Consider the following 27,506-nt stretch of genomic DNA (forward strand, 5'->3'; position numbering starts at 1 on the left):
TGTACACCCCTCCAGTAGGCGATGAGGACAGGACTGGACCATAACATGTGATGGAAGTCGGCATCCCCCCATGTACAGCAATGGCATCGTAGGTCTGCAGTGGGAATATAGTGGTTGAGTTGCGCAGGGGTCAGTGCGGTGAAGGATTTGAAACTATGTATTTTTTAATCTGGCATATCTCGAGACGCTCTCAGGAAAGGTCAGTGCCTTGTCACAATCCGTGTCGTTAATTGAACTCTCCATGCCTTCCTCCCACTTAGTGCGAAAGGTCCATGGGGGGGGGGGTCCTTGTATGGTCTGGAAGTGTCCTGAAGAGCCATGTGATCATATGACCCACCCTCCTACATGGTAAGAAGCGCTTGAAGGACAGCGTGCATGAGAAGCTCTTTGTCCCCTGTAGACCAAAGGGTATTGCAAGTGTTCTGTAGTTGACGGCAAGGGAGAAATTGTCCCGGCAGGAGGTCATAGTCGCCTGAAGTTGCTCAAACGAAAGGAAGTGGCCGTCTGAGAAAAGGTCGCTCGCTGTGGTCTGGCACCGGTTGTGCCAGCTACGCAGGTCTGAAGCAGAGAATGTTCCTGGGTAACGTGGGAGGCCCTGCAATGGGAACCCCGGAGCATATAGAGGAACATATTGCATGCGCTCTGGTGATACCTTTGTAGGCAACTTGCAAAGAGCGCGGGGAGTCTGGTAAGAGTCATGGAAGCAGGAAGCCTTGAATGGTGGCAGGGATGAGGGGCTGTGACACATGGTATGTTTCCTCCAGGTTTTGGTTTGTCAACCATCCGGCGACCCATTGCAATTGTGCCACCAGGGAGTAGGCTTCAAACGATGGGGCGCCTAAGCCGCCCCCTACGATAAGCCTTGTTGCCACCTCCATGATCCTGCACCACATGTTATGGTTGTGTCCCTCTCTGTCACAGTACTACTCAGTGATCACTGCACAGCTTGTGCAGACAATTGATTTGGCTGCCCTACAATGCTGGGAGGCTTGCACCCTGGGTTCCTACCGGTGTGTGAAGCAAAACAAAGTCGTAAGCCTTTTATTTGATTTAGCCCTTCTCTTTCCAAGCTCACCGTCACTCTCCAATGGAAGGTTTTCATCTCCCTAATCCTGAAATTGCGGCATGGTATCAATCGCTATCGGTGTGGGGTACAGCAGAGAGCACCACTTTGAGGACAGAAGAGGCCAAGGGCCTTCAGAAGCATCCCATCTCTGTTTAAAGGTACTACCTACTTTTCCGCTTCCAACAGCGGCCAAAGACAACTCCCTCCCCTTGGTAAAGGGGGCTTGTTCTGCCTTGAATTCTGGGTCTGCTGTTGCGAGCTTGCATCACTAAGTTCCCCCTTCAGCGTGACAATCTAGTGTCCCTACGTCTGTCTACATCGTTCTCAAGTGACCTCCTTCTGGCTAGCGCACGCTGACCAGCCTTTTTTCCTCTTAGTGATATGTGCGATATTACGCATGCGCTTCTTGCTTAGCATTTTTCTGGCTATGGCCAATGCTGTGATGCTGCTCCATTCTGTGTTGCAGGGATTCTGTTTGGCAACAGAATTCTGCCTGGGATCACAGAATGTCAGCACGTAGGGACTGTGGGACACATGTAGCAAGCATTTTAGCGTTTGCAGACTCGCCGATTCTCAGAATTGGCCTGTTTACGAACACAACAAATGCTTTTTAAATGTATCAAACCCTATTGCAATCCGGTTACCTGTTACCGAATCGCAACATGGGTTTGCGATTCAGTATTTGGAAGGGGCGAGTTTAAGGCATCCCTTCCAAATACCAAATCGTAATGGTTTGTATGAATGTTTTGTGACCATGAATGCGGTTGAAAATCATACGTATTTTACCACCAACTTTATGGACCCCTGCCTGCTCTTGAAAAATGAAAGGAAAACGTTTCATTTTACTTTTTGTAAAGAATCCTGTTTTCCTTTAAGGATAACGGGCCGCTTTACAAAATACATTGTTTTATTTAACAGTAATCACAGAAATGGTGGTCTGCTCATCTCAGCAGGCCTCTATCCCTATGATTCCTAATGAGTCGCTGATTGCGACCTACCTCCTCAATATTCATGAGGTGGGTCATTTGCGACCCATAGGAATCGCACAAATCCTGACTAGCCTATAGTGTCTTACTTGCCCTCGTAAGCTTCACAGAGTAACAGGTAAGTTCGCACCTCTGAACACAACACTCTAGTCCCCTCAGGGAACTGTGGTAATGGATCATCATCTTTCGTTCTCTCACTCATGCATGCCCATAATAAGCAGAAAATATGAAAAGAGGTGCCATGTTAGAAAACAGCAGCTGAGTCTCTCTGTTATGTCTGTTAGAATGTGTTAGTGACCGACCACAGAGGAAAACGGGGCACGATGTTGTTCGACCGTGTACAAAATGTCTGGACTGTATCCCAGGAAGAAATACTGAATAGCAAAAATATGTGCAAATAAATCTCTAAAATAATATCATGGTACAAAAATAAACATGCAGTGTAACGTGTGCAAATCAATTGTAGATGCAAGTCACCAAGTTGTAAACTGTTAGAAATTGGTAAACCTGGTCAAGCAGCAACCACCAACCTATTCAGGGTAAGGCACAAGTAAACCCCAAATTCATCTGTGTGATGCCCCCTGGCAACTTGGCACAGAGCAGTAAGGATTAACTTAGAGGCAATGTGTAATGTATTTGCGCAACACTTTGAACAGTAACAAAAGAACAGAAAAATGATCCAACATCAGGCTTGAAAAAAAGAGCAAAACCAGCAAGAATTCAATTAGCAGAACCAGATGTATTCAATTCTAATATTTTAGGTCAAAATAGCACCAAAAAGCACATATCGGCTGGGGAGATCAGGTCACGCTGGACCGGGACAGACTCACAAGTTAAGGTTGACCGCGATGGAGCGTGGGCCGGCCATAGGGACCCAATCAGGTCCGCTGAACAGAGTACCTTTAAACCCTGATAGAGGCGCATTGTGTGGATTTGTATCGAAGATTCGCCGCGCAGCCGAAGCGATGCGTTTCGTCTGAGATGTGGCTAGGCTGCAGTGCCAAGTCCTGTTGTGTTGTCATAAAGGGTTCCATTAACGAGGCTTGCGTTGCAAAGTCTGTTGTTGGGGGATGTGGCACGCAGCCGGCGATGCGCTGGTTTTGAGGAGCTGCAATGTGGAGTCAGTCGCCGAGGCTGCTGCTGATGAGAGATGTGAAGACCTGGGCTGTGGATGCGCCATGCTGTAGGGGTGATGCGTCGGTTCCGAAGACTGCAGAGTTGGTGTGGGTCTTTCTGACGGGACCAATCCACATAGCAGCAGACATGTGTCTGTTCTGCTCGAAGATGGTCCGCTCAGCAGAGAAGATGCATCGGTTTCCTCTGGCACGCTACTTAGGCCCAGTTCCAAGGGTCCAGAACTTGGGCGGCAACACTTGGCATGGTAGACTCACAGATGGCAGAGTCCAGGTGCAAGGAGGTTGGCAACCTGTTATGTTTATGAGGCTTCAGATCAGGAGGCCAGCCAACTAGTAGTTGGAGTTACTCTGGGTTCAAGAGCTGCAGATCCAGTCCTTCTCACCCAGGCAAGAGGGCAGCAGGTCAGCACAGCAAAGCAGGAGTCCGCCTCCGTGCATTCCAGCAGAGTGGCAGTTCTTCAGCAACACAGCAGTCTTGCTTCGTGGCAGAGTATCCACAGGTCCAGAAGTGCCCTGAAGCGGTGACTGAGGTCCTTCTTATATACAGGGTTGTGCCTTTGAAGTGGGGATAAGCTTCTAGAGGCATGCCTTTGAAGTGCTCAGATGACGTGCCTCGCCTGCCCTGGCTCCATACAAACTACAGGGGGTATGCTGCCCTTTTTGTGGAGACAGGGCAAAACCTATTTAGGTGTAGATGAGGCTGGGCCCAGCTCCTCCTTCCCATCCTGCCAGTGATGTCCTATTCAGTCACACCTAAGCTACCAATTTATGTGGCTGTCTAGGAGGAATACACAAAGCCCAACTTCTAACTAAACCCAGTCATGAAACCAGAGACAGGCTGCAGGCACCAAATGGCTAAGGCAAGAAAATGTCACCTTTCTAAAAGTAAGAACAGAAGGTATGCTGTTCCTAATTAAAAGAGAGGCCCAATGAAAACTGGTTTTGCAAGTCAAGTGCAAGGATGGGAATTCATCCTTTTGGAATCGGGGCCCTCACACATCCGGCTGGGTGTCCTGCTTCATCATAAGGCTGCTCCTTGTCGGGTCGGCACTGCAATACCCGACGGGCTCCCTGTGAGGGGCTCTTTAGCGGAGATCTTTTTTCCAAATGCCGTTGGGTGCCATGGGGGTGAGGGGCCTAAGCAGTGTAGATGCTGGAGTGATAATATGGCAAGTGATAGGAAATTAAAACAAGTGTGGAAGTACCACTGAGACCAATGTTATTCTATGGGTCTGCCACCCTGATTAAAAAAGGAGAACAAAGGCGCAGGTCTGTGGTAATGTCTCAGGTGGGGCGCTCTCTTGCGTGGTCAACATGTTTCTCGCCCTTACGTAACAAAATCGTGTGGCGATTCGTCAGGACCAAAAACAAAAATGAAACCAGCATTGGCATAGCCAATAGGTCTCGTCTTTGGGACCTTATAAGTGTTCAGTTATCCAGCACAATTTCCTTGGTGCAACAACATCAAGTGTTGCATGGCTAAACACTTATAAGGTCCCAAAGGTGAAACCTATTGGTTATGCCAATGCTTGTTATGTTTGCAGTGCACGCGCAGTTTCTCTCAACACAACACCCTTTAGGTTGTATCCTATCCACAAAGCTAAACTTTAGAGGCCTGCTTTTGTACTACTTGAGCCAGAGGCGTAGCTTCCATTGATGGTGCAGGAGCACCAGGGTTCAGAGGCTTGAGGGGCCCACTGAACCCCAATTATTGACACTAATTATTGCTGTATTTCACAGTTCAAACAGCAACCAAGGGGTGCATTTCCTTCCTTGCGCCAGGGACCATGGCTACACAACTGACTGCAGCATGCCTAAATGATATACATGAAGAAGTGCAGCGCGCCCTAAAGAAATGAAACCGAGAGACTGTCTCAGAGCAGCTGGGTGGCCTCATGCCACATGGGACACCTTCAGAGAGCTCTGGATTTGTGCTTAGAATACTGGGGCATTTATGACCAAACGGATAAGGGGGAAACTGAAAGTAAAACTTTAAACTTGTAAAGTGTGGTAAAATGGCTTAAATGCTGAGGCTGTTGCCTCGTGTGACCGGTTTAGGTAAAACAAAAATACAGTGTTTACCACACCAGCAGCATATGAAGTCAAGTTTAAAAACAAGAATGGTAGACTTTAATTCAAAGTAATTAAACATACCGAATATTCACGTTTTCCCTGGTGCTAATTGCGACTTCCTGCACGCATCACAAAGTATTTAGTGAACCAGGAACATTTTCATACAATATGAACGACGTCAATGAGTGTCGGTTGATATGGCCGGAAAATGATGTATGAAGCATATGAACGACGTCAATGAGTGTCGGTTGATATGGCCGGAAAATGATGTATGAAGCAGAGCTCAGCGAGCTGCTCGCACCTGACCTTTAAGACAATGAGAGATGTCTGCTGTGCAGTGCCCAGCGCCAGGGCGAGATGGTCACGAGTGCACCGTGCAGGCAGTTTTTTTGTTTATATATATATATATCTCTATAGTGCAAACTCAAAGCGCTTTACACAGGGACCCTTACAGTACACAGTTGGGTTGATTTTCTTTTGGGGGTGAGGGTGGGGGTTACAGGAGATTAAGTGGGTGGCCAGGAATCATGGGAAATTCAGCAGCATTGATCTGTTATTTGAACCCTTTTTCACGTCCTGCCCCGAGAACTCACTCCCTCCACCGATGCAGGCAAGACGAAAGAGGAAAAAAACCAACAAAAGAAAGCGGGGCTTCCTGGCCATGTACTAAGACCGTGCCCCAAAAGTAACAATTTCGGCACTTTCTTCAATTAGGGAAACTAAACAAAACAAAAGTGATCTGTCTGGCGTAAAGGAGAAGTAATGCTTGTCGTGCATACGTCATCACTATCAGGCTCTTGCACCCCTGACGCCATGTCATACAAAGGGTGTTTAGTGGCAGCCTGCATGTGGTGTCTTTATTTATGAGGCAGAGGGAAATAAACAAAGCCTTAACTCGCAAAGGAGTTCAGCTTGCCTGGGGCATGACTCCAGTTACAACCCGAACAACAAAGAAGAGCAGCAGGGAGTGCACGCCGTGAAGTTGCCTCCTATGTGTTCAGCTTGCCTGAGGCATGGAAGTCTTAGTGCAAAATGTAAACGTGGAGTTTGAGAGTCTCAGATCAAAAAGTAAATGTGGCGCCACTGACAGAAAAGTGATGGCTCCTTTAACAAGCCACCACATAAAGGAAAACAAACGGAAAGCACGAAGGACGGAAAGCATGTGCAATGAAATGATAAGTAGTCCCCAACGAAACAAGAGACAGAGAGAAACAAGACAGAGGGAAGAGAGGGTAAAATAATTAGAATTAAAGCGCGAAAGAGTCTGTGAGAAAGGAGAGGGCAAGAGATATCGAAAGAGAGGACGGAGAAGAGATGGCAAGAAAGAGAGAGAAATTGTGAGTGATAGAAAGGGCGAGAGAGAGAGTTAGAGAAAAATGGTGCGAGAGGGGCAAAAGAGAGAAAGAAAGCAAGGAGGACAGTGGAGGGGTAAGAGAGATAGCAAAACCATAGAAGGGCAAAATGAGAAACAAACGTGGAGATAGACGGAAAGAAAAAGAGAGTGACAGTCAGAAAGAGAGAGAAGCACAGAGAGACAGCATCTCTTCCTTTGCACAAGAGCACACCGTTCGAACTGCTTTCCACTTGGAAAGCTCCTCGTTGTAGCTTTAAGCACTTGGTGGGGAGTGACCCCTGCGCGAACAGCCTGTCCTTCATGTTCACCTAGCTTGTGCAACAGAAATGTAACAAGCCCGGGAGTTGTGTGTGTGCGTGCGCGCTAAAACGAAATAAACAAGCTGCGAGACGCGCTCTGGGGTGGGGGAGGGGCATTGAAGCGAGGTGCGCGCGCTTGGGCGAGCGAGAGGAAAGCCAGATGGCGCCTCTGTTCGTGCCTGTGCGCGTAACCGCACACTGTATGCCACACAAAGCTGTTGTCAGACTTTCAAAAGCCCACTCACTAAATGTCTCGCCAGAGCAGCACACACGCTGGCTCAGGCGAGACCTAACTATTTGCACTTTGGTGGTGATCTAGTGGTAACTAACTATATTATGCATACCCAAAACGAACATTAGATAAATTACCTGTTAGCACTTGACCAACCCCAATAGGGTTACTCAGTTATATCATCAATACCCGGCAGGAATCGCACAAGGGACTTCCTTATGTAGTGTGCAAAGTATGCACCGTATCTGCTGACCTACCCCTCTCCTTGCCGGAAACAGTAACTTTCTAAAAGTGCCATTTTGAGAATTGTAGTCTAAAATCCGACTTCACCATAAGCGAGGATTTCAAATTAGGATTCCAGAGACACCAAACTTGAAGCAGTTCTACCTTCCCATTTGGAAATTACACTTATTAAATGTAATAAGGTAATTTCAATGTTATCCTATGGGAGATATAGACCTTGCAGTAGTGAAAAACGAATGTTAGAGTTTTTCATTACCATGTCATGTAAAACTTTGATATCGGCAGAAGGATACAATAGAATAGCGAAGAGGGTACTACACACACTAAGATGAGGTAGCCTGCTGACCCATCAGATTCCGGATTCAGCTGAGAAGTAGGCTGAGTGCAGGCAGATTGAGGACACCGATGCTGCTTAGCGTCAAGAGTAGTGAGGAGGAAGCGGAACAACTAAGAAGCAGGGGATTTAAAAATTGGGCAAACAAGTTGGGAGAGACAGGGACACAATGGAATAGCTCTAAGGGGAGGGTAAAGAAACATTTGAGAACAAGAAGAGGATTTGCGGGTGGGAGAAGCACTAGGGAAAGAGCAAGGAAACTAGAGGGAGACTTCTCTACAGAAGAGATAGAGGCAGCAATATTCACGATGTCCTATAATAAAAAGATATTAGCCAAATGCTCACTACCTAATTATTGCGGCCAGCATAGATTTTTTTGTTTGTGGAGCCATGGTGAACTCAAGATGCAGCTGCATGCGGACTTTAACTAATTATGGCGTACAGAGATGATTTAGTGCCAGAGGGATACAAATATTATGCCATGGGCGTACTGTTGGAAAGTAATTGTTATTAAGGATAAAAAATGTGCTTCTTTGGTGTGACTAGATTGTCTTATTTTGGTGATTTGCAAATTGAAAAGTACCACAATTGTAGACCTCCAGCTTGTTCCTCGTCCACCGTACACGCTTTAGGAGATTGTTCACATGTACAAGTTACATCACTCTGCACCTCCTTGTCGTAGCCCAACAGCGCCAAAAGTGGAGACGGTCCAACACCACCCCAGTAATAGACTCAAGCTCTCCAAACACAGCTTGCCAGAATTCCTTTAAGCCTGGGCCGTACCTAGTAGGATCCGTGAAACCTGCCTCTGCAGCGTGGGCAGTCTGCACTGTCACGCAAACCATAGAGGTGCAACCAGGCTGGTGTATAGTACACTCTGTTGAAATACTTAAAATGCAATAATCTATGTTTGCTGTTTAGGGCAAAAGTCTTTGGGTGGAACAAAAACAATTCTACCACTGGTAGTCGCTGATAACTATCCCCAAGTCGCCCTGCCACTCAAGTCTGACCTTGGATACCTCGGGCCAGATCACCTCCTGTGCATATGTAAACAACCTCACCACTAGTTTGCTAGTTTGCAAAGGGTAGCTGTCTGGAGAAGTGATGTAAATTCCGGCATCTCTGCCCTAAAATAGTGGAACTGTGCAAGAACAGTGGGCCTAACGGCCCGCGCACGCACTACATCCCAGCCATTCATGACGCTGTTGCTGAAGAAGTTTCCTGTAGTTTGTATACCCAACTCCTTTGCTGCGCAGTGCTCCTGACCAATGGGAAACCATGCACACCAGGCTAAGGGCATATGGGGTGAATAAAATAAAGACCTGGCCTGTTGCTCCAGGAGCCTCTGCCATGAGTTTTAACATTGGATTCCAGGAATCAGACATGACTGCGCACCAAAGTTGTAAACAGTCCTCCACCATTAGTGTGGCAAGTCCCGTGGGCCATGGATCCAGTAATGTGGTAACATACACTGAGTGGCCCTATTATAAGTTTCTCAGTCTGGGGCGTTCAGTCTTCCCATGTGGTAAGGCAAAGTGAGGGTCTCCCAGTGCACCTACGGTTGCTTCCTGGCCCACGCCAGGTGAATCATGAGAGTCCGGAGGCCATTGAACGTCACCCTGGGAAGCAGAATCGGAATATTCATGAACAAGAATAAGAACCGGGGCAGCATCACCATTTTCATGATTGCGATGCGTTCCGTAAGAGATAATGGAAACCTAATATAAAGTTCTATTGCACCTGAGAGTTTCTGTTTTGCTTTGCCATAATTGTCTACATGACAACCGCCGGGTCTGTGTGTACCTTATTTCCCCAGATAGCGCACTGAGTCCGTCACCCTCTTCACGGGCTATTCTAATTGCACCAGCGTCACAGCTGAGTTTCGTGGGGAAAATGGTGGACTTGTCCCAATTGACTCGAAGCCCGGAGTGTTCCCCGAACCGCACCTCCTCTCTCAACACTGCTGTTAGATTACGCTGTTGATTGCGTATGTAAAGTAACATATCATCAGCATAAGCCTAGATAATTAACTTATAGCCCGGGAATCGTAGACACTGATATGCATGGTATTCATGCAGCGCACAAGCCAGGGTGTGCAGAATGGCTACCGGCGACAGCCCTGTCTGGTGCCTTTCTTGATAACAGTAGGAGCAGTAACAGTGGCAATAATCCTAATTTGCGCTGTCGGTTCGCTGTGAAGTACCGTCGCCAATCACAAAAGTACGTCTCCGACTCCTACGCGTAGCAAGACGGCCAACATGAAGCCCCATGCTATCGAATTGAACACTTTCTCAGCGTGGAGGAAGACTGCTGCTGCATTTACCTCTGGGTCTAGTCGCTGAATAGTACTGAATAAAGTGCGGTGGTTAAATGTCAAGCTACGTCCACGAACAAAACCGGCTTGTTCAGGTCTCACCATCCCTGGCAATAACAGGGCCAAGCAGTTAGCTAATATCTTTGTGTATATACAGTAGGGACAGCGGATAGTAGGACGAGCAACTATCAATATAGTAACTAATAGAGCTTCTTGCATTGTGGGGGCATACAGCCATCTGCAGTCATCTCCTCGTATATGGTGTGGGATAAGTTGATCCTGATGATAGGCCCTATAGAAGGCCACTGTAAGGTCTTCAGGACCTGGGGTCTTCCCAGTGGGTATAACCTTAGGAGCTGTGCGTATCTCCCCTGGGCACAGCGGGCCATTAGGTATTCTCTAGCTCAAAAGTGGCTCTGTGTAAGATAATCTATGGTAGCTGTGTAATCGTATGCAAGCTGCGACTTAGTATAATATCTGCGGAAACGGACCAATATCTGCTCAGCAGCACATAGTTTCTGCCCCTGCTCAACCTGTATCTCAAGAATCACACTATCCTCCCAGTGGGGGTGCATCAGGGCCGCCAGTGTTGCACCAGGTTGCTACCCTTCACAGTACGAGCTTGCTACTGCGTATTTACCTAGATGGTTCTCCTCACTGTGCAATTTCATTACGTTCCTCTACCTTATTTCTGATATCACCCAGGAGACTTTGCTCAGCTGTTTCCCTGTGTCGCTGTTCTGTTTATAGTCTGGCTAATCAGCTGCGTAGCGATCTGAGGACAATGGAGTGCTTGGACAGCGTGATGCCGCATATGTAAACTTTGAACTCTTCCCATTTCATCACAAATTTGTCTACTGAGCCTATATTGAGGCAGAAAAACTGGGTGATCGCCTGCGCCAACTCCTCACGAAACACGGAATCTAATAGCGAATATGGGGGAAAGCTCTGCTAAAACACAGGAGGCCGCGGTGTTTAGAGTTCCAGTTCCAAAAGGACTGGCGAGTGGTCCGAATACATACTCCGGAGTGGCTTGCAGCATCGTACGCGGGAGCGAGTTCCCGCAACAACAACAAGTAGTGAATGCAGGAATGTACATAATGCACCGATGAATAACGTGTGAACCCCTCCCCAGTGGAGAATCTATATCGCCAGTTGTCCAACAGACCCTCCCATGTTGCTATTTCCACAAGGGCACGAGCCGCTGCAGAAGGCCCTGTGAGGATTCCCTTTAGATCAATCGTGTTCTGGGTTTAGGATGCAATTAAAATCTCCCCCGCCACCCCATAAATATACAGTATACAATTTTTTTTGCTTCGATGGAGGAACTTTGTTGTTGTTTTTTTTTTGTACAAAAACGCATTAAAGCAAGTGAGCGGCTCTATCGCACAGGGTATTCTGCGTATGTAAGAGATGCTGCACTTTTGATTAAACCTGGTGTGCCTTTTGAAACAGAAACTATGCTTATCTATGATGAATGTCTGTATGTGTTGGCCGGGGGCAGACTGGGTGGAAAACTGCTGGTGTTGGGAGTATTTTATTCCCCCAACATTTGTTCAGGTTACGTACTGGCGTCACATGTCGACCGGCCTTTCAGATTGGGTCCATGTCCCTTGGATAAATAGGGGAGATTTTAACTTCGTGTTTGATGTCTCCATTAATCGCTTGATGTTGCCTCTTTCCCAGTCTCTTGTATTTCTGAATGCTAAAAGCTGTCATCAGTGGTTGGATCAATGGGGCGTGGATGACACTTGACTATTATGTTACTCATCCTGACGTGAATACTTATTTTGTTTCTCTTTCATGGTCTGTGCGCCTAAGGGGAATAGATTGTCTGCGCTCTAGAAATGTACACATGCATTGCTGATATTTCCCCAGAACACTGTTAGACCATATAGCCTCACATATGAACTTAACTTGGGACAAATCATTGAAACACCCCCCCCCCCCCCCCCCCCTCCAATTCCAACATGGTATCTGCAAGTGGGCATGCTGAAAGATTTAATGTTTTGACATATGCTCTTAGACCACATTTTTACATTTGTCTGCAAGAGTGCGGGAACATCATCTTCCCTCTCAATGAGTGGGGTGAACATTTAGGGCCATATGTATGAAACTTTGGTTTTGCGATTCTCAAATAGCGATTTTTTGCGAATCGCTATTTGAGAATGGCAAAACCAAAGTTTTTGTATGTAGGATTTGCAAATAATTTTGTGAATCCTACATACATGCGAATCCTACATATTCCTTAATTGCGAATCGCAATTTGCAATTCGCAATTAAGGAATATGTAGGAGGCCCATAGTAATGAATGGGAAGACATTCTCAATTTGCGATTCTCAATTAGAAAATCGCAAATTGGGAATGCAATTTCAAGGGTGCCAGGGTGTCAAAAGGACACCCTGTTACGCCCCTGAAATGTTCATGTGTGCACATGTGGCACACATACATGCCCTAAGGGCATGTATGTACGCCACATGGCACTTTGAAAAGTGCAAAAAAGTGAATTTTTCAGGGAAATCGTAAATTACCACCAACTTGAAGTTGGTGGTAAATTGCAATTCCTTAAGGCCAAATTGCACTTTTTCTGTGCTTCTTACATTGCATTTAAGGAATATCAATCTGCGATTCCTTAAATGCAATCGCAAAATAATGAATCGCAAATTTTGCTATTCCTTATTTTGCGAGGCAGGTTTTCTTTAATACATACCACTGAGCCAAATTGCGATCGCAAACGCTTGCGATCGCAATTTTGAATAATACATATGGCCCCAAAAGTTGTCACTAGAGATCTAGGTATTCAAAACAAGGTGGAGGGTTAGACAGTTGCTTACAAGGGACACCTCACAATTAGAATCTTCTGTGCAAGATCTAGAGACTCATACTCCTTCTGGCCTGGAAAGATCCGGGGATTTCTGCTCCTTAAAAACTACTTCTTATGACAGATTAGAGACCTTGTATATTTTGATTATTCAAAGACTAATATCACAACAAAGAAATCTAGGGTCCCTAGATTTCTTTGTTGTGATATTAGTCTTCAGAAATTAAAGGGATTAGTTTTCTAGTGGTCGGTAAAAATCTCTCCCTTTGACCCTTCTTTGATATATTCTTATATCTTGTTGTATAGTATTTTGATTATTCATCATACCATACTAAAATACACAATTAGGGTGGCAAATCCAGCCGCCTTTTAGCACATGTGAGTAACCTAACTCATTTCATGTAACTCTCTTTGCATAACTTTATGCTCTGGAGCATCTGTTGCGACCCAAACCAGCATTAATAGTGCCTTTTTTCATACTGTTTTGCGTTGGTCTTGCAGCGGTTGAGGTCACCACTGATGCCATGGATAAGTTCCTCATGGCGATTCTATTGCCCCGGTTGTCAAATTACTCTAGGCTAACTATGGACTCGCGCTAGAAGAGATTAAGAAGGTTATGTACAAACTTCTGCATGGTAAGGCCTGAGTCCAGATGGGATTCTGTCTTATTTTTATTCCCAGTTCTCTTCACAATGGGCTCTTACATTAGTTAATCTCTATTATATCACTTCGAACTGGGCTCCCATCATTATTTATGGGTGAGGTAATCATCTCCACTATGCTAAAACCTCATAAGGATCCCGCAGATGTGTCTACTTATCGCCCAATATCTATTCTGAATTCTGATTAGTAAATTCTAGCCAAACTCTTAGTTTGCAGATAATCTAGTGAGCTCCCAAGATTTTTGTTTTCCCCCAATCTGTTTATTGACATTTTCAGTAAAAAGAACAATACAAAAACCAAGGCATCTCACACTTGTACACTTAAATTCCCCCTCCACTGATCCTCCTCCTCCTCTCAGTATGATTTTCAACATTGCTTGATTGTTCTGAAATGGCCCTCTGTTCGCAGACATCAACAGTGTCTGGGGCACCACAAATATTACATCTGTAGTTATTCCTGTGTTCCAGAATTTGGACCCATTTTTGCGATATTCCTTTTTGCGATAACGAACCCCAATGTTAACCATATACGTTCCATACGGTGCTGGTCTGTTTCCTCCCAAACATTCAGGGCACAGCATTTCACAGTCGGGGTGAGGAAGGATCCACCTACTTCGTTCAAATACTCAGTTACCGGCACCCAAAGCTCTGTATTTTTGGACATTCCCATTCCCTGTGGTAAAAGGTACCCACTTGGCCACATGACCTCCCAAGATTGATTCATACTGACCAAGTTGGTTTCTTACTGAACTTTAAGACCTCCCTCAACCTTCGCAGTCTGTGGGGTGCCATGAGTGCTGCGGCTGATTCGTTCCCTAATGCGACCTGCAACGCTTTGATGTAGAAAAGGCCTTTGATTCTTTGCAATGGGGGATACATGTTTAAAGTACTGGAGTCGTTTGGGGAGTGCAATTTATGCGCGAATGTGTCAGAAATTTATAATGTCAGAGTTTACAGGGAAGTGTATGTCAGAGTCTTGCGTAGTTGGCAGGGGCCCCTCTTGGGGCTGCCTGTTGTAACTGCTCTTTGTCTTGGCTATTGAACCTCTTGCGGCCCACCTGCGTTCTCTGGGAGTGCAGTTGGAGCTTTCTGATAAAATGCATACTGTATCAGTGTATGCAGACGATGTACGTTTGTATGTTAAAGATGTCTCAGTAGATCTCGCCATTATTGCACGGACTCAAGATGATTTTGCTGAGATCTCTGGTCTTTTTGTGAATTGAACTAAATCCTGTGTTTTCCCTATGAGGTCGTGGCTCTTTCTTTTAGATTCCTAGGTATAGCTATTTACTATTCTGTAGAGGATCTTGGGATGGCAACCTTGGAAGAATGGTGTATGCACTTAGCACACAGGTTGTATTTTGGACTTCACTCCCACTAGCAACCATAGCCCGCACAGCTGCGTTTATTGCATCACTACGCTAATCTCCCAATCCTTTTTTTTTCCTGTTCATAAAAGCTGGATCAATAATTCAGTGATTTTACATATCACTGAGTTGCGTCGCACCCACTCAACCTTGAAGTAGCCCATTGAGAGAGAGGACCTCTGCCTTCATGATTTTGAACATTACTATTTACCTGCACAGCTTCAGTTGGTGATCCCAATATTTATCTGAAACAGATCTCCGACGTAGAAATTATACCGAAGGTTCTTTGCACATGTTCCTTTTTGCAGGGCGTCCTCAGATTCCCCCTCCTGCTTTACTGCATACGGTTGTCATTTTTGAGACACTCTCGTGTGATTTAGATGTAGGCCCATCCCTAGGCCTCCGCTATTCCCACTTATAGGGCTCCACACACAGACTAGTTGGCTCTTACCAACTTCGTTCCTTGACTGATCCTGGATTGTCTACAATAGGCAACTTATTTGTTAATGGTAATAGTGTTGATTTGTCGTCTCTGATGACTGACTATGACATTCCTCTGGGACCGTTCCTTACATATAGTCAAATTAAGTACGCACTTAGAGAATTATTTCAAATGCAATCCTCTTCACCCACAACATATGAAGTAGTATCAAACACTGTGTTCAATGGGTGATGGCAAAAAATTGATAAAATATCAGACTCGTATACAACATTGGGACGTATGTTGAGCCCACCTTCATTTGTCATGGGAACCGGATCTAGTGAGACCTCTCAGTGATGTGGAATGGTAAAAAATAGTGAAATACCCGCATAAAATATCCTACAAATCCAGATTGAAGTGTATCGAATTTATCATAGTAAATTGAGCATATCTGACACCCAAAAATATTGGCATGGCCTGTGCAGGTGCAGGCGTGAGATGCCCCATGTCTTCTTCTCCAGAAGCTAACTTACAGCCCATGCTGTGGTCACGTGGCTCTCTTCACATCTGTTGGCCATGAGTGTTGGAAATATTGTTTCTTACAACAGGCCAAGTACTTGTGAGTTATCTGGAATCATTCATATTTGATCTCTTCCTCAAAAAATGATAAAGTATTGAGTAGGTTTCTTGACTTAGCTATGCGCCTTGCTTGACATAATATAACCATAAATTGAAAAAGCATATTTCCTTCTATGGTAGAGAACCGGAGAAGAGCCCTACTCCCATTGCTGGAATTTGAAAGTACTCGCCTTTATAAGGAGGAGCTGGAGGGATTAGCAAACTCTAGTAGTCTCCCTTTACGCATGCTGTCCATCTACTTTGTACTGCATATGATGTCACTGTCATGACAATGGAATGCTATGGTTTGAATCCCAAGAGTGTCAGTTCCTGGAAGCTGTGAAGACGAACAGTCAATAGAGTACGTACTCTTACACTTATCTGCTTGGTGTAATCACTTCAAATTTGGCGACAAGTTTGACTGTTTCTCTCTCCACCCACGCGTGCAGTGACGGTCCCCCGTGTTCCAAGTCTTCTAAGCCATCCTTTTTGTCTTCTGTGCGGAAGATCTTCCTTCACCAGACCTCCATAAAAGCTGACTCATCACTCATCACACTGCCTTGTCTTTGCCACATTGAGGATCACACCATTCCTGCTGGTCCTACTTTGTTGGTGAGCCACTTCTCACTCAGTTTTGCTCTCAGCGTCTACTCGTGAACAAACTTTTGAGATTGCGCTCTGTTGTGGCTCGATGGTGTTTCCTTGTGTGCAGGTGTGGTGTGGTTCGAGTTGGAACTCATATTGGATTTTCTTCCTGTAGGGGATGCTGTCCTGTGCTGTGGTTCTTTTTCTCTGGTGGCCGTTGAAGTTGCTTTGATGAGAGATCCTTTCCCTGCTGCTGCTTTCACTAACTGATGACGTAGTAGAACTTTCCACCTGAGTCAGCGCAGGTGTGCTACGTGTCGCAGGGAGCAAGCGACGCGTCACAAGCGGCTCGCCGTTGCTTGGGTACAAGAAACTTTGCTATCCAACACATCGCAGTGTGTACGTTGTCACCCAGTAGAGTGCGTCCAGCGCGTACCGTGCTGAGTCTCTTTGTGTTTCCTGGGTCTCAGAAATTGAGCCATACGGAGACGTCTACTGTTGCGTGTGCCAGGAGGCGCTGCTTGTGGAGGAAAGAGAAGCTCGTAGCGGAAAGTAGAAAACTGTTTTGTCCTGTTTGGTTACGAAGCCGGATTCAGGAGTTCATTGGAGGTATGCGTCTCGCTTTGCAGTGGATGCTGGGCAATTGTATGGCTACACCTCTTATCTGATTGTAATTGACTGCCGTTCTGCGATCCTAGTACTACAATAGAAGCAACAGATTTTACTGGGCATACTTGTTTTTCTGTCACCATCTGTGTTAATCTTCTCCATCAAAAGCGTCACGTTGAGCAGTACTTTGGCACTTCTTACGTTCACCTCAGTGGTTCAGCGGTTAACGTTAGTGCTGCACAGTGTCGTCTGTCTACATTTTGCAAGTGAACAGGCAAAGTTAATGTTCAGCATCAACGTGGTGGAGTCCTGATTACTCATTAATTCTAATCTTTTCTTTTTATTCACAAGTGGACTATTCTAATTTTGACAGGAATTGTATTTAGTGTTAATTCTTTTACCTCATAGGTATTTTGCAGGTGGACTTTTATTCTTTCTATTATTCGTAGTATTTTTTTTTTTTATTTTGTGCTCATCATGCAGAATGTGCAACCACCCCTCCATTTTTTTTTTTACAGCTTCCAGGTGATCCACCTGTCAAGTGGAAAGTGTGGTATAGAGCGTTTGAAAAATACCTAAGCGTTATAGGTGACTCAAGATTTAGTGCTGAGAGGAAGCGTTTCATCTTGGAGTAAAATCTGGGGTTCCAGGGTCAAGCAGTTTTGGACCACATCCCTCCTCTAGTTGTGGTTAAGGGTGCAGAAGAATTAAATGTCGATGATCAAGCTGTGGGGATGCTGGACAAACAGTTTGATGTGGAGAGCATTCTAGCTGCTGCCAAGCACTAGGTTTTTTACTAGAGAGCAGGAGAACCATGACTGCATAGTATCTTATGTAGCGGCTTTGTGCATTCTCGCTTCAGAATGCAAATTTGAGCATTTCACTTCTCAACTCATTCGAGACCAAATTGTGGTGCATTGTAGGGACAAGAAGGTCCAAGAGAAATTACTTACCTTAAATAACCCCTCTCTGGAGGAAACAGTTACCATTGTCAAGAGTATCGAACTATCTCAAAAAGCCTCGAAAGCTCAGACCTGAGAAGAGTGTTGTGGGTGCGGTTAAAGTTCATAAGGATTTGAGTGAGAATATACAAGGAGACCAGATTAAACCGCAATCTGAGCAAAGGGGGAATAGGTTTGTTCCCGCATAAACAGGAAAAAAAGATTCCTATTCTAAAAATCTCTTTACTAAGTGTGGGTTCTCTTCGCATTTCCCCAACTCGAGGGTGTGTCCAGCAAGGAATGCTTCTTGTCGCAAATTTGGGAAACAAGGCCATTTCGCCAAAATCTGTGGTTTCAGAGGGAGTGTCAATGTTGTGTACTCTGAGAAACCAAAGAGTGATCCCGTGTGTGAAGTCGTTAGTTCTCTTACTGACTTTGTGGTCGTTTTTAAGGATGACTCCCAGGATTGTGTTGATCCTGTAGTAGATGTGTTGGTGGATGGGAAATGTCTGCAGCTTCTGGTGGATTCGGGGGCGTGCATGACTATGATTACTGAGGAGTTGTTTGTGAGTACCTGGAGGGACAGACCTCTCAATCCCTCTGACAGAAGTCCCGTCTCCTATAAATGGAGGAGGATTGATTTGACGGGCTTCTTTGTGACCTCTTTAGTTTTTAAGGACAGACTCATTCAAGGGAATGTTTATATGGCCAAGAAGGGTCTTAACATTCTTGGTTGGTATCACCAGGGGATGTTCGGCATGACTCTTAAGCCGGGCACGCTTGAACAAGTTTCGGTGGTGGGTGAACAATCCGAAGGAGAGAGTTTAGATGCTTGGTCTATGAAATTTCCGAATGTTTTTGGAGACAAGCGTGGATGCATTGAAGGGTTCAAACACTTTATCAAGGTCAAGGAAGGGGCTCTCCTGGTTAAACACAAATTGCGTAATGTGCCTTTCAGCTTCAGGGGATGACCTCTCATTGGAGCTTAAGAAAATGTGTAAATCAGGAGTTATTGGGCCTATCGAGTCCTCCCTTTGGTTATCTCCCTTGGTATTTGCACGAAAAAAGAATGGGACTCTCAGAGTATGCACTGACTTGCGCAGCCTTAATAGGGAGATTTGGGTTACTCGCACCCCCTTCCCCGTATCGATGACATCCTTTCAAAGTTTGCTAGTGCAAAGTTCTTCTCCAAGATTGATCTAGCTTCGGCGTACCATCAGGTCGAGCTGGATCCGGACTGCAAGCGCTTGACAGTTTTTTTGTCACCTGTCGGCACCTTCCAGTTTAGAAGGATGCCATTCGGGCTTGCTTCGGCAGCCTCAGTTTTCCAGCGGGTCATGGAGAAGGTTTTGGAGGGTGTCACAGATACGGTTGTCTTCCAAGATGACATTTTGGTGCTGGAAAGAGTAAGGAGTCGCATGACAAAAACCTTGCGACAATCTTGGAGAGATTGGAGGGGAAGGGTATTGTGGCTAACAAGCTCAAGTGTGTTTTTGATGTGGAGTCAATTGAAAATCTGGAACATCTCGTTTTTGTTGACGGTATTGTGCCAAGAGAGGGTCTTATTGAGGCGATTTATAATGCTCCATGTTCCACCTCCATAGAATAAGTCTCCTCATTTTGTGTTTGTGCGAATTCTACACGAAATGTATTCCCAATTTTGCTGCCAAGACAGTCCACATGAGGCGTCTCCTCAAGAGAAAAACTGTGTTTCTTTGGGATCACTTCTGTCAGAAAGAGTTTTCACAGATTAAAAAAGAGTTAGGTTCATGCAACATTCTTACCCCCTTTAATCCCGTCTTTCAATGTATGCTGTCTGTGGATGCCAGTCTGGATAGTGTCGGGACATGATATCTCAAGTCAAATAAGGTAAGGAGTACACTGTAGGTTTCGCCTCCCGAGCCTTGAGCCTGTGTGAAAAAAACTACTCTGTTGTTGGCGTGTTGCTGGGCTGTTGAGGTTTTCAAATGCTTTTTGTGGGGGAAGATGTTTACTCTTCTTACTGATCATAAGCCACTTCCAAGCCTTCCAAAAAGATACTGCCCCAGACCCCGGTCCGTCACGGCATGTGCCGATTGCACGGAGGGTCGCTTTGGGGCTAGCACAACTTCCGGTCCTGGTGGAAGTCCAGGGACGCTTTCTAGTCTTTTTGTAAATCTCCCTATTTTAGCAGGGCGAGGGTGCGGACGCGCGAAGCAGCGCGCCGGTGGCGTGACGAAGGCGTGCCAAAGGCAAGCCCGTCTGCGCCCGTCCGCGCCTGGTCGCAGCCAGCGGCCAGAAATGCTGATAGTTTGTGGTCGCGCCCTTGATATAATCCGCTTTCTTGTTCTCATTTGTATTCCGGGGTATTCTCCCTTTGACTATCTGGAAAATGGGTCTTATTCAATATTCAAGCACCCAATTAAAAGACTTAAATGTCTCGTCTACCAAATGCTCTGGTATACATGAAATAGATCTGCCTCAGTGCCCAGAAATTAGGCCTTTTATCTGCCTTAACCAACCCAACTTCACCTGTTAGTCTCAGGGTTTTAAGGAAGCGTAAAGCCCCCCCCCCCCCTTCACTGAAAGCAATCTACTTTAATGCCTGCTCCGTCGTTAAACTTTCTCTGGAGATATGGGACTCACTGGATCAAATTGATCCAGACATCTGTCTGAAACCTGGCTACAGGAACACGCCTATCCGGACTTGCATGTGGCCCTCCCACCCGAATATAAAACTATTCGTATTGATAGAAAGGAGAAAAGAGGGTGCGGTCTACTAATTGCTAATAAATGTGTTTTAACAATCTGGGTTTTGGAAAATGTATCATGTAGTAAGATAGAAGTCTGTACTTTTAAGATCACTGGTCTCTTAAATAGATCTTGGAGAGGGGCCCTGGTCTATCGTCCTCTTGGTGTAAAGGGCGACTTCTCTGACCAGCTAGTTGAAATCATTGCCCCGCATGTTTTAGCCTCTGACAATTTCCTCCTTATTGGAGATTTTAACCACCATGCGGAACTGCCTGCCAATCCAGATACTGACTAATTGCTTTCAAATATGAGCACCCTTGGTCTTGCCCAAATGGTGACTGGGTCTACCCACTGTGCCGGCCATACGCTTGATCTTCTCTTTACTAATGTATTGGAAATGGTCATTGAAACCCCTGAGCCGCTAATATGGACTGATCATTTTTTATTGAAATTTACCATTCCATCCATACCTAAAAAGCAACCTAACTCGGACAGAGATTTTGTATCACGCAGGCCTTGGCGTAAAGTAACTTCACCGTTATTTAAAGCTAATTTCTGTCTTAACTCCCTAAACCCTGCAGCTAGTGTCAACTATGACGTTTTACAATTAAACAATGCTATTTTAAACACACTTGACCCAATTGCCCCGGAACAGAGATCGGGTCCAAGAACAGAACCTCTCCTTGGTTCACTGACCAACTAAAGACTACTAAATGTCTATGTCGTACTGCAGAAAAGCTGTGGTGGAAATCAAAAAATCCCGTAGACCGCGAATACTACAAGAAGCGGCATCATGGTTATATGCTTGAAATAAAACTAGCCAAAAAATTGTATTTAGTAAATAGGATAAATAAGGCAGAAAACTCCTCAAAGGAGTTATATCATATCCTCAAAGAGTTCACTACGTCCACTAACGAACCTACTGTATCCGTCACTCAAAAGTGGACGGACTCCCTATCAGAATTTTTTGAGGAAAAAATCATGAATATCCATCGGACCTTCCCCATTGCCCCAGACAATATCTACATTGAAGAACTCCCATGTCCTCCACTTGACTCGTGTAAACTTTTACATGATTTCAAGGAATGCGACCTCAAATCTGTCACCAAGGCTATGATAAAAATAAAATCCGGCTCTCCAGATGATCCTTTCCCTTCTAAGTTTTTCCCTATTTTGGCTCCTACAGTATTAACTGGACTGGTCAATGTATTCAATAAGTCCTTGGCAGAATCCGACTTCCCGTCATGTTGGAAGATAGCAAGAATCAGACCAATTTTAAAGAAGCCATCGGCAGACCCGGAGGTACTTTTGAATTACCAGCCAATGTCTTTACTACCCTATTTTGGGAAGATACTGGAGTCCCTGGTAAACAAACAGCTGGTGAGCCACCTTGATAGCCACTGACTCTTAGATCCCTCTCAATCCGGTTTCAGAGCAGCACACACCACGGAGACTGCTCTGATCGAGGTCACTGACAATATCAGATTAGCACTAGACAAACATCAATCAGTTATCCTTATTCTGCTCGACCTGTCGGCGGCTTTCGACACCATCTCCCATCATATTCTTGAACGACGACTTTGGGAGGTTGGTGTCAGGGGGCAGGCCTTGAAATGGTTCAGCAGCTACCTGAGGGATCGCAAAACTATTGTCCAGATGGGAAATATCACCTCCAGTGAACGTCCAGTAAAGATGGGTGTTCCCCAGGGCTCCATTTTGAGCCCCACCTTTTTTAATCTTTATATGACCCCTCTAGCTGCAGTGATCAGACAATATGGCTTTGATGTCATATCCTACGCTGATGACACACAGATTTTGGACACTCTTGGCCCTGATCCTTGTGAAACTAAGCAACGTCTTAAAGACTGTTTGATTCACGTGGATAAATGGATGATGTCCAACCATCTCCAGCTAAATGGGACCAAATCTGAGATTATGCGACTGACCACTGGACGCAGGACTGGTGGCCGTCCAGGTTCGGCCCGTGTCCTCCCCATAAGAACGTGGTCCGAAACTTAGGTTTCCACATGGACAACAACTTGTCCATGAGGGGGCATGTGAATCATGTTATCGGCACCTGCTTCGGTGTCATGCGGAGCCTTCGAAAGGTTTTTAAATGGCTTCCCTTCGAGGCCCGCAGACCCTTAATACAAGGTCTAATTATCAATAGAATGGATTATGGCAATGCTCTTTTGCTATCAATTAATTCTGATCTTTTAAATAGACTCCAGGTTCTTCAGAACACGGCCGCTAGGCTGGTCCTTGACTGCCCATACAGAACCCCGTCGTCATCCTGCCTAAGCACCCTTCACTGGCTCCCGGTGAGAAAACGAACACTCTTTAAAACTTTATGTCTAACTAATAAGCAAATGTATGGTAGCGGTCCAAAATATTGGTTACCAAAACTTCGATGGTATCAACCCTCCAGGGCTCTGCGCTCTAGTGACTCTGCTCTGCTTACCCCCCTTAAAATTTACACTGCAAGACAGGGGGGCCGTGCCTTTTCTTATCTGGCCCCAGCATCTTGGAACAAAATGCCTTCCCACCTCCGCAATACGTCAGACCACAGCTGTTTCCGCAAGAAGCTTAAGACCTGGCTTTTTGGAAACTAGTCTTTGGTTCCGTTTCATTCTTCAGAGCCGTCTGCAAGCGCCATGAGACTCGAAAGAGTGATTTGTGCGCGATATAAGTACTTCTAACTTGACTTTACTATTCCCATCCTTGAGGTTTGGACACTCCCAGAATCGCTAGGCTGAGTTCCTAATTGTTGCAGTACAATTTTGGGGTGGCACACATCCCTGGTGGGCGAAACACACAAGCTGATTATCTTTCTAGGTCTCCTTTGCCCTTAGGAAAACATGATTGTGACGACAAATGTTGAAGAGTGCCTTATTGCTGCAGTTGAGGCTTGTGGTGGGGGCCGTTTCACTGAACGTGATTGGTTTTGTGGAATGGAGTCCGATGCTGAACTTAAGAGAGTGACGGAATTTATTGTGTCGGGTTGGCCCAAGGAAAAACATCTAGGCAGTGATTTACATCCTCTTGCCAAGGTCGCTGATGAGCTCACTTTGGAGGGTGGAGAGAAGATTATGCGGGGGATAAGTTTGTTCCTCCTGAATCATTCAGAGTTCGCATCATCGACTATGGTCATGAGGGACATCTTGGCCAGACGAACACTAAGAAAAGAATCCGCTGTGTGTATTGGTGGCCCTCCATGGACCGTCAGATCAATAAAGTCGTGGAAGGGTGTGTGACATGTTGTACTAGTGATAAGGTTATAAAAATGGTTTCACCTCCTGTACAACAAGTAGAGGCACCCGATGGTCCATGGTTGAAGTTAGCTATCAACTTCGTGGGACCCTTCAATGTTCTACCCAGTAAATACAAGTTTGCACTGGTGGTTGCCGACTATTTCAGCAAGTGGTGGGAGGTCCATGTTATGACAGATCCCAACGCTCATGAGGTCATTAGGTTTCTTTAGAGCCTTTTTGCCAGAGAGGGTTTCCCCAAGGAGATTGTATCCGACAATGGGGTACAGTTTACGTCCAAGGAGATGTCTTATTATTTTTTTTCCAGTGCGGTATCGCCCATCGGCGTGTGGCTTTATATCCCCCACAAGCCAATGGTTTCATTGAGCGCACCAACCGAATTCTTGTTGAATGTGTTTAGTGGGCTGTTTCATCCAACGTTGACATCAAGGAAGCTATACAGAGTATGTTGTGGGCACATCGCACTACCCCAAGTGCCATCACAGGTTCTAGTCCCTTCGCTCTACTTGGGGGTAGACAAGCTTCTTTTCACATGTGTCCTGCTTGGATGAAGAAGTGGGGTTTGCTTTCAAGGTGCTGGGAGACACAGGGGCATAGTGGCATACATCACTACCTGTGGTCCCGACACAAGGAGATGGTGGCATGCTTTCACAGCAAGCTGTCCCAGATGTGGCCAATTTTAAGTCCACTGTCTCTGTGGGGGATTGGGTGAGAATTAAATTCCCTCTCAATGTTCCCAAGTGTCTGTCAAAGTTTGGTCCTCCTGTTAAGGTGGATGCCACCTCGTGCTTTGCTGTAAGAGTCAATGGAAAAAATTGGTGGAACCTGTCCAGGATTTACAAGATTCCAATGAAGGTTGTGATGAACCTGGGTCTTGAGTCGGGGAATGCTGTTCAGCCCCAATCACTTCAACCTACTGTTAAAGAGAGTGCGCGGAGGCTTTCCCAGCCTTTCCAGGTCGGGAATTCCTCTTTGAAATATGTTCCTCCGCGGAGGAGTGGTAGGATGTGTGTCCCACCAAATCGTTTATATCTGTAGTTTGTTTTATTGCTTCTACCATATTTTAATCCTGTATTTGTGGACGTTTTTGTCCATCCGTATCTTTTTCCTGTTTCTTGGTATATCCTCCTCTCCTTTCCCCTTCTGTTTGATCTACTTTCTTCTGTTTTTGTCTGTTTTCTTTTCCTTTTTGTATTGATGGAAGAGAGGAGATGGTGTAGTAGTCTCCCTTTACGCATGCTGTCCATCTACTTTGTACTGCATATGATGTCACTGTCATGACAATGGAATGCTATGGTTTGAATCCCAGGAGGGTCAGTTCCTGAAAGCTGTGGAGATGAACAGTCAATAAAGTATGTGCTCTTACACTTACCTGCTTGGTGTAATCACTTCAGAAACTCTATATTGTGACATTTAAAACCCAAAGTAAAAATGAGGATTGTCTCCGTGAATCTCCCGTCTGTTCCTGAAATATTTTGTTATTATGCAGCTACTAATTAAATGTTATATTAATAGTATTTCTGTTTTGATCATCCTATGTTTTAGCAGTTTGGACTATTTTTTACTCTGGCCTAGGTTAGATTAGTTGAGTGTTCTGGGTACCCTGGGTGCATTATTATGCTACTGACTGGCCTTTCGAAGGGGTATTGTGAGTGCAAAGGTTTCTAGTTTGGTGAAGAGAAAAAAACAAAATAAAAGGCAAAACATAATTCCTAAAAATTCTCCACTGTATTTATTATTTTTAAATGCTGTGCTGATTTGTATGGTCTTGTAGTCTCCCTTGCTCTAATAAAAAACACTACATTAAAACTCCACAGAATTGAATGTTTTATTTCTGTACAAGCGATATCTTTTGCATCAAGGTTTAATTTTTTTCACTACATTTCTTTATTGGTCTATCAGTCAACATAATATTTAATGCATTCATCATAAAAGGCGATCGTTGTTACATAATCCCATCCAATAAAAGCGACTAACATAAACCACCCTCACCTCTGTGATAAGGACACATCATAATGGCCCATTGATCCCTCTAAAGGAAAAATACGCCCATGCCAGTAGTCACCATAGATCACTTTCCACTTCTCGAACTTTACATGGTGATCATCCACAGAGATATACCTCTTCACTAACTCTAGATAACAAAACAAGAGTAAAGAGCGATAAAGGAGGCTGTTATTTTGACTCTTTAACCCCTCCAGCTAGTGCCACCTGTTCCAAAATCAAACTTTTAGAAAGCTCTCCAACCTACTAAAGTTCTTTGAGTAATTGTTTGTTAAGCTTAGAAATCAGCCTCCATCTCATACATATTTTCTAGCCAGGATGGAAATGTTGGTATTTCGCTTGTTTTCCAGTGACACAAGATGTCCAGTTTAGCAATTTCCATTGTAGTACCATAAGGTTTAATTTGAGTGTTTAGAAGTGTTTTTATCTCAACATTATTATATAAAAAAAAAATATATACTATTAAAAAAAAAATACAAACTTTTCTTTACTTTATACACAGGCCAGAGCGATTGGTTTTGTTAATACTTGTTCAACAATAGCAAACAGACTGTGTACCAAGTGTAAACATAAAAATATTACTCGCGCTAGAATTGGCAAATTCTTTGGAAAAAAAACTGTTCCCATGGAGCTTCAAATGAAGCCATTAATTAAAACCTATTCTATCTCCCACACAGCCTTTATATTTGTTGGTTAATCAATTGCACACATTTACGTTCCTAATAGATGGAGGCCATTTTGGACAGAATGGTTGCTTGTTTCTTAGCTTCCTGGCCCTCCCCTTCCTTGCCTGTACTGAAGACGCCCTCTTTCAGTCTTGAGCAACCCATGGTTGACATTAACCATTCAGGAACGGTTATTGTTTAGCAAAAAGCATTGACACTGTTTGTGGTAAAATTTTAAAAAGCTGGGTAACGTAGTTTCCCAAGCAATAGATTTTACCTACCTAGACCTCTGCTTCATAGTGCATGTAGGCATTCCATTGTATCATCGCTGGTGTACATAGCTACATATACAAAAAGATGAGACTGTAGTGGTGTCCTAACAGAACTTTTAGTTTGTGCTGCAAAGATATATATAGATGAGTCCAAGAAAAAAATGCCTTTGATCTGACACTGCACAAATTGGCTCCTAATCGTTGGTGTAAACATTAGCATAGCGTTGATGTTTTTTGTGTCAATAGGTGAACGTTATAATAGCGAAATTGCACACCATTACTGTTTTCTTTCTGCTAGGAAACCCTATGAAAGAGGCCGACGACACCAAACGGAACCACCTTTACCCACTCAACAGCCATTGACGCCAAACTGCAGCTTTGGTGTTGTTAGGTATAGCAGCAGGCCAGATGGGACTGGGAAATGTGGGTAGTTGTAGGCGTATTAGGGGCATGGTTCAGGGGTGCTGTGTGATCGGATGAACGAGTTCAGAGTTCCATGGCTACC

The 27,506-nt window shown here is 44.9% G+C and overlaps 1 protein-coding gene across 3 annotated transcripts in view; it reads left to right on the forward strand.

Moving 5' to 3' along the window:
- Positions 1–27,506, forward strand: part of SCAPER (S-phase cyclin A associated protein in the ER) — a 3,109,515-nt gene that overhangs the window by 288,794 nt on the left and 2,793,215 nt on the right. The window lies entirely within an intron of this gene.

The sequence above is a fragment of the Triturus cristatus genome, chromosome 3_1 (assembly GCF_964204655.1).
Source record: "Triturus cristatus chromosome 3_1, aTriCri1.1, whole genome shotgun sequence".
Taxonomy (NCBI): Eukaryota; Metazoa; Chordata; class Amphibia; order Caudata; family Salamandridae; genus Triturus; species Triturus cristatus.